Source organism: Crotalus tigris, unplaced genomic scaffold (genome assembly GCF_016545835.1).
Source record: "Crotalus tigris isolate CLP2741 ecotype Arizona unplaced genomic scaffold, ASM1654583v1 scf7180000017695.2238764, whole genome shotgun sequence".
NCBI lineage: Eukaryota > Metazoa > Chordata > Lepidosauria > Squamata > Viperidae > Crotalus > Crotalus tigris.
In genome coordinates, this window is record NW_024096573.1 from 1,818,051 (window position 1) to 1,832,132 (window position 14,082).

The 14,082-nt window shown below is 38.0% G+C and overlaps 1 protein-coding gene across 2 annotated transcripts in view; it reads right to left on the bottom strand.

The window, feature by feature from the left end:
- MCUB (mitochondrial calcium uniporter dominant negative subunit beta) overlaps window positions 1–14,082 on the bottom strand; it is a 49,569-nt gene that overhangs the window by 13,321 nt on the left and 22,166 nt on the right. The window lies entirely within an intron of this gene.

The window sequence follows — 14,082 nt, forward strand, 5'->3', positions numbered from 1 at the left end:
AGAGCTACTTACAACCCGGTTCTGAAGTTCCAACAGCTGTACCTCCTGCAGTCATGTGATTGCATTTTGGGGACTTAGCAACTGACTCACTGCATGGTGGTACAGTGGTTAGAATGCAGAATTGCAGGCTACAGGCTACTTTGGCAGTTCAAGTTTCACTGGCTCAGGGTTGACACAGCCTTCCATCCTTCTGAGGTTGGTAAAGTGAAGACCCAGATTGTTGGGGGCAATAGGCTGACATTTGTAAACCACTTAAAGAGGGATATAAAGCACTGTGAAGCGGGTATATAAGTCTAAGTGCTATTGCTATTTATGACCATGGTCATGTGATTGCAATTTTCAGCATTTTTTTCTGGTTTCTGGCATTTGCTTCCAGTTTCTGGAAAAAAAACTCCACTGAAGAAAACAGGTTCATTTAACAAACACGTTGTATAGTGTCCCCAATCCCTGGTCCGTAGACCAGTACCAGGCCGCGGCATGTCAGCAGCTGGGCTGCACAAACAATCAAAGCCCCATCTGCAGGCAGCACACAAAATTACGCCCCCTCCGGTCCGTGGAAAAACCTCTCTCCATGTAACTGGTCCCTGGTGCCCCAAGGTTGGGGACCTCTGGTGTAAGCCAGAACCACTGAATAAAGTGTAAAATCAGGCATGGTCAAATGGTGATCTGTTTAATGACTGCCATGACTTACGACCAAAATTCCAGGCTCAATTACTGTCTTAAGTCTAGGACTACCTGTACATGATGTACAGCAAATTTTAGACATTACAAAAAAAAATATCAAGGCCTACCTATGAAAAAAATTACTTTTCAAGTTGGGCCATTATAACAGTATTGGATTTCAGGGACAATGCTCAGAAGGCCAATGAGAGTTGTAGCCCAACACATCTTGAGTGACTAAGGTAGGAAAGACTGATAAATGCCTGGATATTCAAATTAATCAAGTAAAAATCTGAAATAACCTTCTGGAAAATAACTGTACTAGAACAGAAGCTCCATATTCTCAGATAACTAAATTTTTCACAGAAAGGTGTTTGGAAGGAACTCATTTTGAGTGTAAGGAGTCAAATGAGTTGAATTCCGTAAGTAATTTTTCTTCTCATTGAATGCATAGTCACAGCATCATAGGGCTGGAAAGAATCTCAAAGGTCATCTAGCTCAACTCTCTGCTCAGTGAAAGAATTAATAGAGTGTCTCTGATAGATGACCTATCTATAAAACAAAAAGCCTCTGAAGGATATATTCTATGTGTCTGATGAGAAGGACAACAGGACACTGCATAATGAAAGGACAAAATTCAACATAATAGAAACTTACTACTAATAAAATAAAACTTACTACTAAGAGTTCTTTGAACAGCTAAACTCTCCACAGCAAGTTAAATTAAGCACCTTTTCCTGATTGATACTCTTAACAGAAAAAAAATCAGAAGCCTGGAAGCACTTTTTCCAACTAATTTTATTATGAAGGATAAACTTTCAAGGGCTGCAGCTCACTTGATCTGACACAGCTTTTAATAATTTTTTTAATCAGAAAAGGCATTAACAAACTCCTGCTTTTTTCCCACCACAGACTAATAATATTTTTCTCCTACAATGTTTTTAGTGGAAACTCAAAGTTTCTGCTTTTGAGTCAAAATCCAATTTCCTAGGTTTATAGTATCTTGCTGCTAAATTCTAATGTAGGTTTTTTTCGTTTCATGCTCTGGTTTTAGCATCTTTTCAAGCAATAATCTATTTTTCTGAGTAAGGGATGTAATAAATTCATTTGTTTTATGTAATTCCCATTTGTTTTATACAACTGACCAGGGAGAGACAGAGAGCTTACAAAAGTTAAGCTTATCTATTGCTTGGAAATTAACAATCATGCATAAACATACGGTATATACCACAATTACTTATTCATCAATTTAAATCTGATTTATAACCTCCAGCCTCAAAGAAAAAACACAGCATTTGAAAGGTTGTTTCGAATGCCTGCGAAGAATCCAAAGAAGAAACCGTATTTTATAAATTCAGGAAGTACCATCTCAACTACAGACAATGGAAAATCTGCATGTACTCCCCATTCCTTCACAAATTATTTTTTATATACAAAATCATACAAATATAAAATTTTCCCCTCTCTTTCTTCGGAATGGGACAACTTGCTGCGACCATCTCACCATCACCAACCTAGCATAACCATCTCGCCACAACCAACTTGCTTGCAGGACAACTCACTGCGGGATAACTCAACATGATAAATGTTATCAGTCACTGTTTTTTCAACATTATTTCCATTGATAAAAATGGTAATAATGTAGAAGACACAGTAGTGGATAACATTTGGACTAACTGGACAGAGATGGCAAGAAAAATGGGAAGATCTGTTTATAGATTACAAAAAGAGTTAAATTTACCAGGCAATCAGAGGCTCCTAACCACACCTAATCTTCAAAGTAATCTTCAAAGGTACCCCACCTTTTGCAGCAGCTAGATTTCCACTCCTCTGCACCTCTTGAAAATTCTTTGTTTTTAACAGCTACTATTCTTACCTACAAATTAAGTCTCTCAATTGTCTGGTAATTATAGTAGATCATAATCCCAGACCCAAGGTCTACTAATTTCCTACAGATAGAGGATGGGGATTTAAACAAAATTGGCTGGGTTATATGCATGGAGTGAATTGGACCTCCAATTTCATTTCAGTTGTCTACGCTGCACAAGAAGAGTTTTACTTCTAATCACAAAGAGCCGCTATAGGAGGGAAAAACCCTCTAACTAAGGAGGGAAACACCATTTTGCAAATAAAACAAGGTAACTAATGCTGGGTGAATAATTCTCTCTCACTCAACCTTAATTCTACATCAAATATCTAAAGTTTGCTTATTAATTTACCCCCACCATATTTCATTTGGTCCATACTCTGCAACCAATAACTAGCATTCTACATTTCATGTTGAGATTATTAGCATAAGCCTTTTATGACTCAGGAAATGAAAACAACCAGAGCATTACTACTTAATTAAATTTTTACAGCCACTGACTTACCTTCAGTATTGCAAATTCAATACTTTGTAAAAACCAACTGCCTGATCTGGCAGTAACAGTACAAATACAAGATTATATCAACAATAAATGAGCAGAATAAAAAGGCAAGCACAACCACAGGGTAAAGATTCCTACAAATGTTTAGATAATATGATTTAATTATAACAGAACTTTGACCTCAAAACTAACTTTAAGGGGCTGTAATCATTCACTGGGATACATTTATACCCAATTTTGATTTTAAACAAAAATTGTAACCCAAGAAAAAACATACCGTATATGCCGCCGTATTAGGCGACCCGGCGTATAAGACGACCCCCATCTTTATAGCCGGGCTGCATTCCTAGAACGTCGTCTTATACGCCGGAAACTACCAGTATTTCCGGCGTATAAGACGACTCGGCGTATAAGACGACCCCCGTCTTTGGCGCTGATTTCAGCGCTCGCGGAAGTCGTCTTATACGCCGGCATTTACGGTAATTTAATAGCATGAATATTGTAATTATGGGGAATAAACATCATTGCACTAAATATCAGGTTTCCTCGGAGCTTTAGTATTTATGTAACAAATTTATATGTCTGCCCAACTCATACACAGTGACTCTGGAAAGTTTACAAAATTAAAGAGAGCACAAGGTGTTAGATCACTTCCAACTGTCAAGGCTCCTAGCCATAACAAAATTCAAGAATAACATATATACACTTGAATCAGTCAATATTTGAATATTTAAAAATAAACTAGTTTAAAGCCTCCTTTAAAATCAACATTCAACCAAAACATCTGTCCTATGCTCGTCCTTTGAAATAGGCTCTGCTGAAGATGCATATCTGAATTGTGCCTTATTTTAATAAAGAATCCAATTAATATATCATGAAGAATAGAGAAATACCTACATCTATATACCACTTGCCCTATTTCAAATGTATGCCCACCCACTTCTGTGGCTGCCACACCCCACATGCTCTTCCCATCCGCTCGCCTCAACTTGTGCGCTCTGCCCACCGCTCTCTTGCCAGCCCACCCAGCTCTCCCTCCCATTCCGCTCTCTGAAATTCTTCTTCTTCTTTCTGTTAACAGCAAGCATATAGAGTATTTATCCCCTTTCAAACTGCACCTTGCTGTGCCTGTATACTTCTTTTACCTGTGGACCAGAGCTTCCAAAACACACATTCTCTCCCTGTCTCCTCTCACATCTGTTTCAAGGTTGCAGCTTCATTAGCAACTCAGTTGTGCTGACACAGGGAAAAAAGGCTCACATGCAAGGGGAAGAAGGCAGCACTGGTGCCTGCATTTTTCTAAACAGCCCGCTCTTCTACACTTGCTATGTTTTTAAGCAAAGAAAGTCCCATGTACCTAGTTTAGAGAGATTCTTTTGGAATCCTTTATTAACATTGCTGTTTTAATCTTCATAAATAATTACACACTCTTCAGCCAACATGATTATACTACTGCTGCACACCCCCTCGTTTCATTTCACTTATGAAAAAATTAAAAAGAACAGTCCAATTCAATCATCATCCCACCTAACCTGGCTATAATGTTAACCATGTTTCATTATTAAGGAAATCACTATGTGATTTGATTTTACATGTAATTATACAGCATCAAAAAAGGCTAGCAATTAGAGAAAGCAGTGCAATAGACTGGTTAGCTTTCAAAAGCCAGCACTGTCAAGGTACATACATAAAGTTATCTTAGTAACTCAAACTATCAACAGCACTGAAAAATGGTTTTGTCCATTTTCATTTATCATCAGACTCAATTTTTAAGTCTAATTGTTGTAAACACTTGCCCATCTTCATCCTCTTAATACAAAAAAAATATCAATTGTTTAGTTTCTGGCAAGAACTCTAATAACAAAATTAAATCCTGATGTCATTACACACTCTCTTAGATTTCTAATGGCATTTATCCGCATTAAGGGACCCAAGCAGCTACAGGACCATGTTGTGGATAGATCCCATGGGCTGCACTTCACAAAAAAGTCCCATCAAAAGGTATCTATATTTTATCACTATCTACTTTCCTGCATGCAGCAACTGCCAGTCCTTGATGCTTTGAATAAATACGAATGAAATAAGCAGCAGAATTTGGCAAGGGGCGCAAAAGGTAGATTAGTTTTCCAAGTGGGTGTCAAAGATAATAACAAAGAACTAAAACCACTGAGGATTTCTGCTTCCACAAGCCATATTCAGATTCCCAGCGTGACACGTACTAGCAGATGAAAAATGACTGCTTTCTGGTTTGTTCAAAATGAATGAGAGAACATTGCTAAAATGCATGCACCACAGCAAACATAAATTAGCAGGTAATAAATAAAAGAATATTAAAACTAGCCTATGTATGAAGAAAAAAATATTACATTACAAAACACAATGAATAAAATCAAATATCTAAGTCTATAAAGAGGTTTTCAACTGTTCATGACTGAAATACATAATTTCAATATGATTGCACTAATTTATTAGTTAAATATAATTTGAAGGTTGTATATCATGCTGTAATATGTATACACATCCATTTAAATTACTACTTCCATAGAAATAACATTTAGTCTTTGTATAATATTGTTGTTGTTGTTGTTGTTAATTGCGAAGTCGTGTCCGACCCATCGCGACCCCATGGACAACATTCCTCCAGGTCTTCCTGTCCTCTACCATGTTCTGGAGTCCATTTAAATTCACACCTACTGCTTCAGTGACTCCATCCAGCCATCTCATTCTCTGTCGTCCCCTTCTTCTATTGCCCTCAATCTTTCCCAACATTAGGCTCTTCTCCAGTGAATCCTTCCTTCTCATTAGGTGGCCAAAGTACTTGAGTTTCAACTTCAGGATCTGGCCTTCTAAAGAGCAGTCGGGGTTGATCTCTTCTAGGACCGACCGGTTTGAACGCCTTGCAGTCCAAGGGACTCGCAGGAGTCTTCTCCAGCACCACAGTTCAAAGGCCTCAATTCTTTTGCGCTCAGCCTTTCTTATGGTCCAACTTTCACAGCCATACATTGCAACTGGGAAAATCATGGCCTGGACTATGCGCACTTTTGTTGGCAGGGTGATGTCTCTGCTTTTTATATATGTATAATGTATAATATATGTATAATATTATGGTATCTTAAATACTTTACAAACCAAATCCTCTTTGATCATGATTGCTGAAAACTAAGGACAAGTTTTGGTGAGAAATAGATGAATGCCTAATAAATGCCTAAAATAGATATTTATTAAACTTAAAATGCTGTAGGATTCTTTGCTATACTTCAAGTAAAAAAAGACAATAACATACGTACAGAGAGCTGGGCTGTTCATGATTTACTGTGGAGTTATACCAAGAAAGGAAATAAAAGATGCTGATTGGTATATTAATAATATTATATTAACATTAAGTTTTCATATTTATCCAATAGTGTGATCCTCTCTTACGAATACAACTTAGTACTCTCTCAACAGCTATAAAAAGAATAACTGTAATTCCACTTTTGATTCTCAACAGATGAGGGACAAGATCTGAATTTGTTAAGTTATTAAATTGGGGTGCACATTTTTGGTGACCAAACACTGCACCCAGTCTTTAACTGGTGTACTTAGAGCAATGCGCCAAAAAGTGAAGAATAGACCAAGAAAAAAAAGCACTTTTAATTACATTTACTAAAACATAATTGAAATTATTTTTCTCCAATCATATATTTATTTAATAATATTAATAATGTTTTCACTATTGAAGATGTGTGTCATACAAAATACTTCCACAGAGATATGCTTTGTATTTGTATTAGCTATTAGCAGGCATGAAAGCAATTCTATTTTCCAAATCTCTGTTGCTTTGAAATCTCATTGGCTATTGCTAATACAGTTTTCTACTTCTTCAAGAAAAACACACACAAATGATTCTTGTTTATTCTTATTTCTTCAAAGAAGCTCTTCAGTACAGTCTTCTTATCTGGAAGGGAAGGAAGCTAATGCCATTATAGTTAAAAATTGGAAGAGACAGCATTTGACTATTTTGAAGATACATACAAAAGGAAGACAGATAGTCTGAAAATTGCTTTCTACTCATTTCTACCAATTGTCTCAATTGGTTTTAAAGGCAAAAAAACATTAATTAAATAACACTGAGGAGCCATACATTCCACTTATTGCTAAACATTCATGTATATCCAGTTTTCATCTAGGTCATACATTTTTTTCGTCCAAATACAAATTCTGTGTCATACTGAATCCTATTTCTTAGAAAGGAAGGGCCTTATTTCCTTTTTGCCCATCAGAAAGATTTTGCCTGTCAGTGAGTTTCACACATAAATCAATAGCTGTACATCTACTTATTTCAGCTATCTTGCACTTTTTCCACCAAACAGATTAGGGGTATGCTTATCTATTGAAGGTTCATTGTTAGTTCTGTGAATTTACACATCCCTTCCATAATCACAACAATCCCTGTCTGTGACAGGGAAATATTTTTTGGGGGGTGATATTTTAACACTAATGGCGGGCAAATTAAAAAACACAGGAACCAAGATATATCCAAGAAAGTGAAGAAATGGATCAACCAGGTTCATACATCACATTAAATTATAATGTGGTTTTACTTTTACTTTACAGCTACTGTGACTTGCAAACTAAGGCTTATAATTTCATGCAATTTATTCAATAAATCATTGACAAAAGAAACTATGTTTTAGCACAATATGTAAACCAAGCTGCTCCTATCCAGACTGTATAAGCAGGAGGAATATAAGGAATATAAGCAGGCCAAAAACTGTAATGAATGCTTAGTCACCTGAAATTCTGAAGAAGTCCTGAAAAACAGTATTATTTTTACAAATTGAATACACAAATAAATCTTTATCAATAATGTACTAAACATCCCTCAAGAAAGCTGTCTTTCTCTATAGCTCACAACATCTTCCTCTGAAATAGCTGTTCATCATCAACAGAACTAGACATAACCTGGAGTCATTAAGAGATGGTGGTAGAAGACAACACAACTTGATACCACCTTTCTAAAAGACACAAGGAAGGGTGTGCAAAAATCTCAAATTCAAAACAGTCATTTCAAATACCAAACATCTACTTCAAATATGAAATCGGTTGACTCCATCATCTGAGATGTAATGTAATCCAAGGTAATCCCAAACTGTGGCCTTTCCAGCTCCAGTCTGCATTAGGCATTTCAATATATCAGCTCTAGGTATAATATTAATTGTACTACACTTTTTTTAGTATTTTAAATAGGGCCTTTTAAATAAAATTTTCCCGTCTTTTTTCAGATTACATTGAGCACAAATTGCCAAAAATAATTAGGATAGGATAGGATAGCATAGGATAGGAGAGGATAGAGGAGAGGACAAGAGAGCTTCACAATATCTCTGCAGCAGGAATTTGAAAGAAGGCTGGCTGCCACCTGAGAACATGTGGATTATGGGGATTATGCAGTCAGCTTCAAACAGCCAAAAAGTAAAGCGGAATAGTTCTTTATCAAATAAGTAAAAGTAAGCTAATTATTTAGGGCCACAGCAAGCAATATCAGTTTGATGATTTTTCTGAACTTAGTTACAAAAATGCATATTGTTTGAACTTTAAAAAAGATCTCTATGGAAATTCATACAGATTTTGATGCAAATTTCTCCTATAAATGTATTTTTCAAACACATTTAGAAAAAATTGGTATGTTGCTTTCATTGAGATACAGGTAGTCCTCGACTTACAACAGTTCATTTAGTGACTGTTTGAAGTTACAATGGCACTGCAAACACTGACTTATGACCATTTTCACACTTACAACCATTGCAGCATCCTCATGATCATGTGATCAAAATTCAGATGTTTGGCAACTGACTCATATTTATGACGGTTGCATGGATAATGTAATCCTTTTGATGTTCTCGCTATACGCTGAGATTGATAAAAGCAACAAGCATGTGGTATACTGATCTATTAAACATAAGCTAGTAGATGGAGGTTGAGAGCTATGGACAAAACAGTCCAAACGAATTAAATAATTCAAATGCTTGTTTAAACTGTGGTTTGGCTAAGTGATAAGCAAACCGAGAATTGTCTATTATTAATTGAAAACAAGAGTTGATGAAGAGACAAAACTATATTGCTGCTCCCTCTCAATATTTTGCAGTATTATTGCTTTTTCTGCCAACTCTTATTTCTGCTGCACTTAAAAGCATTGCAACAGAGCTTGCAGAAGGCAAAGCCAGAATCAGCATTTGGTATTTTAAAGACAACAAAAGACCAGCACAGTCCATCCATTTCACACTTCCACAAGGGATATCTGTAAGCAACTGTTTTCGGTGCAACCATTCTTAAAATTATGCATGTACTACTTGCATGGAATATTTCTAGAGAAACTATTAGAGAAACAAATAATCTTTTTATTAGTCCTACAATTATAGGTAACTTTTAGGGAGCCATTCTAAAAATGTCTACAGGTAGTCCTCGCTTAGCAACCATTCTTTCAGTAACTGTTACAATGGCAGTAAAGGAGGAGACTAATGACTATCCTCAAAGTTCCAACCATTGCAACTACTTCAGCCACATGATCATAATTCAGGTGCTTGGTAAACAGCTTGCACTTACAACAGACTTACAATGGTCATGTAATCGTCATTTGCAACTTGTCAGCTCCCCACAAGCAAAGTCAATGGGGAACCCGACAGGAAAGGTTGCAAGTTGCTCCAGTAAGTTGCTCCTCCTGCTTTTCTTCCCAAAGAGCCTGCTAAGAGCGATTTGTATTCTGTAGTGTGTGCCCAACCACAGAAACCACACATCTGTCTCCATAGTGCACCTTCCCGTATCTATTTGCAGTCATATGGCACTACAGCATCCCACCAAGCTACACTCCATAGCACTCACCACCCACTAGCCTGCTTGTGAAATTCTCGGGATTCACAACTTCCTGCTGGTTTCACCACTGACTATTTATTTATTTGTTTGATTTATATTTCCTGTTTCTAAACTGCCCATCTCCCTCAGAGAAGAGCTGTGCTTTGCTTGTGGGAAGCCAGCACACGGTAGGAACTCACAAGTCATGGGAGCTCCTTGCTTAATAAGCCACAATTCTTGCTTAACAGCATCAATGGGGCTGCCATCACTAAGTGATGTGGTCAAGTGTCATTGAACTCTATGTCTGCACTGCTTAGTAACAGAAATTCTGGTCACAATTACTGTCGTTAAGCATAGATTGCCCATATATGCATATCTGTATTCCCATATTTAAGTTATGAAGAATCTGAATTTAACTACCAGTTCGTGCTAGGTAGAATAAATCTGTTTAAATAGAATTTAAAAACAGATACAGCCATAAAAAGAGCAGACAGAGTAGAGTTCCACGTGAAATAATTATAATTTGGGCTTAAAAATTCAGAATTACCGTGTTTTTTTTTAAAAGAGCACAGCCAAGCTAGTTCACAGATGCAATCAATTGCCACCACTAAATTACATTTATTTGCACACTTCCCTTATAAACAACTATCTGTATCTGTCAATTTGATAAGATTTTATCAGTACTAATTCCACTCATTCAGTACATGCTTTCTTTTCAGTTTTCAGAACAATTTCTTTATGAATTGCTCCAGGATTTTCCTAGCAATCAGAATCAGTCAATCTATTCCATATTTGCTATCATTAGTTCATTCCAAGCTTTAGTTTTCTTCATATCAATTCTACATTTCCGGGCAACCTGTCTATACTTTTCCTTTGTACCTAGCCCTCTTTCTATTTAATGTGCTCTTTTTTCATTTTCAGCAACTCACAAAGCTTTTTGTGAAGTCAAACAGTTTTTGGTTTTTCTGCTGCTCTCCATTTTTCCAACTATTGTCACTGTTTACAATTGTACTTATAGTATTTCTTTGTTTAGAAACTTTTCCCTATCTTGAGTTACTCCTCTCATGGGATCCCACTTACCATTGTCCTGATTAAAATTTGATTATTAAATTTACTTTTTTGAAATATGAGATACATGTTTGGATACTCTTTGCTTTTTTAACTTGAAAGCCATTCTAACTCTGTAATTTTCTGCCAGTGTTTTTGGTAGTTGTTAAGCCTGCTACTGATAAAATCAAATCAAGAACAGCTAATCTATTTGGGGTCTTCCCTACCTTCTGAAGGATGCTGTTGCCAAGAAGTCAGGCATTTCCTGGAAGGAATGAGCTTGGCAGAATCTATTCCTCAACAGTCATTGTCCATCATTACTACTACCTACCTCCTTCAATCAGCTGTATGATCTACATTAACCAAATGTTAAAATGTGTGATTCATATAATAAAAATGTAAACAAATATGAAAAATAATCTGAAGCATTCTATTAAGTTTTACCAGACTTTTGCATTCTGGAATGATTCAATAATAACTTTAGTTAGTACATGTGAATTTATTTCCCACTGATTTCATTTATTAATACATATCAATAGAGTTATATTTATCAATGGAGTTGGCAAGACTTCGCATTTAGTTCTTTCCAGTCAGCAGCACACTGTGTGAATGAGAACATAGAATAAGCAATTATGTTACTTTTCACAGAAGATAGTGTAATAGTTGTCCAGCATGAGATGTTAGCAAGTGATGGAGACAGAGTAGGTTATATTTGCCAATCACTTTTACTTTTCAGACATAAAAATCTATCTACAGTAGTAATCTTAACAGAATCCAGGCTTGGGAGTTTCATGTACAATTGTCTTTAAGCAATAATAAAATATGACGTTTTAAAAAGAAGCACTTATTTCCAATTTTTATGAGGTTACATATTGAAGTTAACATATTTTCTTTTCAAATATTATAAAAATCACCATATATCAGGACAACGCAAGTCACTAGCAGTCCTATGTCCAAAAATCAAAATGCCTTCAACATCTGATAGAATAAAAACATGAAACAGAAATGTGGAAGCTTTACTTTTTAAGAACTCCCATTCTCTAGAGCTCCAGTGAAGATTGTTGCTTTATGCCTGCACCTCAAGATAGATGGCGAATAAATTTAACAAACAAACTTTGTGACCTCTCATTGAATACTAAAGGATTGCTAGTTTTCAGTATCAAGGATCCATGGAGCAATCTAGTGACTGAACAAAATACTGGATTTTTTTCAAAGCCAATTGACTAACACCAGGATGTACCCCTAGGACAAGGGTTCCCAACCGGGGGCGTGAGACAATATTCCAGGGGGTCTGCAAACTTGGCTTTTCAAAATTATAGAGTATATACATCATTCGTTGCCATTATTTTGAACTTTTGTAAGGGGTAAAAGAATATATCAGAAGCATTCCAGGGGTGCAAAGTATAGAAAAAGTTGGAAACCGCTGCCCTAGGGGATTCTCTACCCCTAATTTAAGGATATGATATTATTTGTCAAATTAAGCTTTCAATTTCAAATTATAAACCCTCCAGCTCCAAATGTAGTTGGTCAAATATTTACTCATTTGGCTATTTATCGAGATATATATTACTAATATAAATCAGCTGTGTTTTATGCTTGTTGCGCACTTGTAAGCATTAAGCCATTATATTAAAGTCAAATCAGCTTTTTCAGTTAAGAATACTTAAGTTTTATTTTACTTTTTATTTTAAAAAAAGGATGTGCTGGGATCCAGTCAGATGTCTAATAGAGGTGGGAATGTCACAAGTATTGATTGGCCTCCTTGGTATTAAGATCATCATTCCATTCTTTTTTAAAGAAATCTTTATTAAAAAATCTCAATCAAGTAGTGAATTTATATGGGACGTATCATCTAAAACAATGGTTCTCAACCTTTTTAATGCTGTGACCCCCAACCGGTCGTAAGTCGAGGACTACCCAACCGGTCGTAAGTCAAGGACTTTCCCTGCCTGGCTGGGCCACCAGGCAGGTAAGGCACCCGCCGGGCCCCACGTGTGCCAGAAACCCTCCCTGCACTCGCCGGCCTCCTACCTCCCACCCCTGGCCAAAAGCCAATAGAATAAGAGGGAGTAGCACAGCTAAAGAAAAGGGGGGAAAATGGCGGACAGCCTTGTTTGGCAACCCCCGTGAAATGGTTGTTCGATCCCAAATGGGGTCGCGACCCATAGGTTGAGAACCACTGCAATAGGAATTGTCCAGGCTGTCTCTGCCCTGCTGAGCCCGCCAAAAGCCCGTCTGCAAACGGTGCTGCAAGGAAAGCTTTCCTCCCTGCTGAGCAAGTAAGTAAAAGAGGGCCAGGGGTGTGAGGTGGGAGGCCAGCGAGTGCAGGGAGGGTTTCTGGCACGCGTGGGGCCCGGCGGGTGCCTTACCTGCCTGGGCTGGGCCAGCTGGTGGCCCAGCCAGTGGTCACCCTGCGCCGTCGCTGCTGCTTGCCGTGGCTGCCCAGGAGCACCTGGGCCTGCCTGCCACTGCCCCGAACGGGGGGTGGCCAAGGTAAGGCTAGTGGGGCAGCGGCGGGCGCAGGGAGGGTTTCTGGCATGCGTGGGGCCCGGCGGGTGACTTACCTGCCTGGGCTGGGCCAGCTGGTGGCCCAGCCAGTGGTTGCCCTGTGCCGTTGCTGCCCCTTGCCTGCTAGGCCTTGGCCGGCGCAGGGGGCGGCATTACGCATGCGCGGCGCTCCCAGGCAGGGAAAGTCCTCAACTTACGACCGGTTGGGTAGTCCTCGACTTACGACCGGTTGGGGGTCGTGGCATTAAAAAGGTTGAGAACCACTGTCCTATTGGCTTTTGAAAGCCAATAGAATTAGACTCTATTCAAGAGAGTCTATTCTATTGGCTTTCGAAAGCCAATAGATTTTAATGGCTTTTGAACACCAACAGAATACAGTCTCTTGAACAGAGTCTATTGTATTGGCTTTCAAAAGCCAATAGAATAAGAGGGAGTAGCACAGCTAAAGAAAAGGGGGGAAAAATGGCGGACAGCCTTGTTTGGCAACCCCCGTGAAATGGTCGTTCGACCCCAAATGGGGTCGCGACCCACAGGTTGAGAATCGCTGATCTAAAACATGTACACTTCTCATGTTAAGACTCCAATGGCAAAATCTCAAAAAAATCTCAGATACATGATTTGCCTGCATTCAACATGATGTTTAAATTTAAGCCTACCCTAAGCTCTCAAA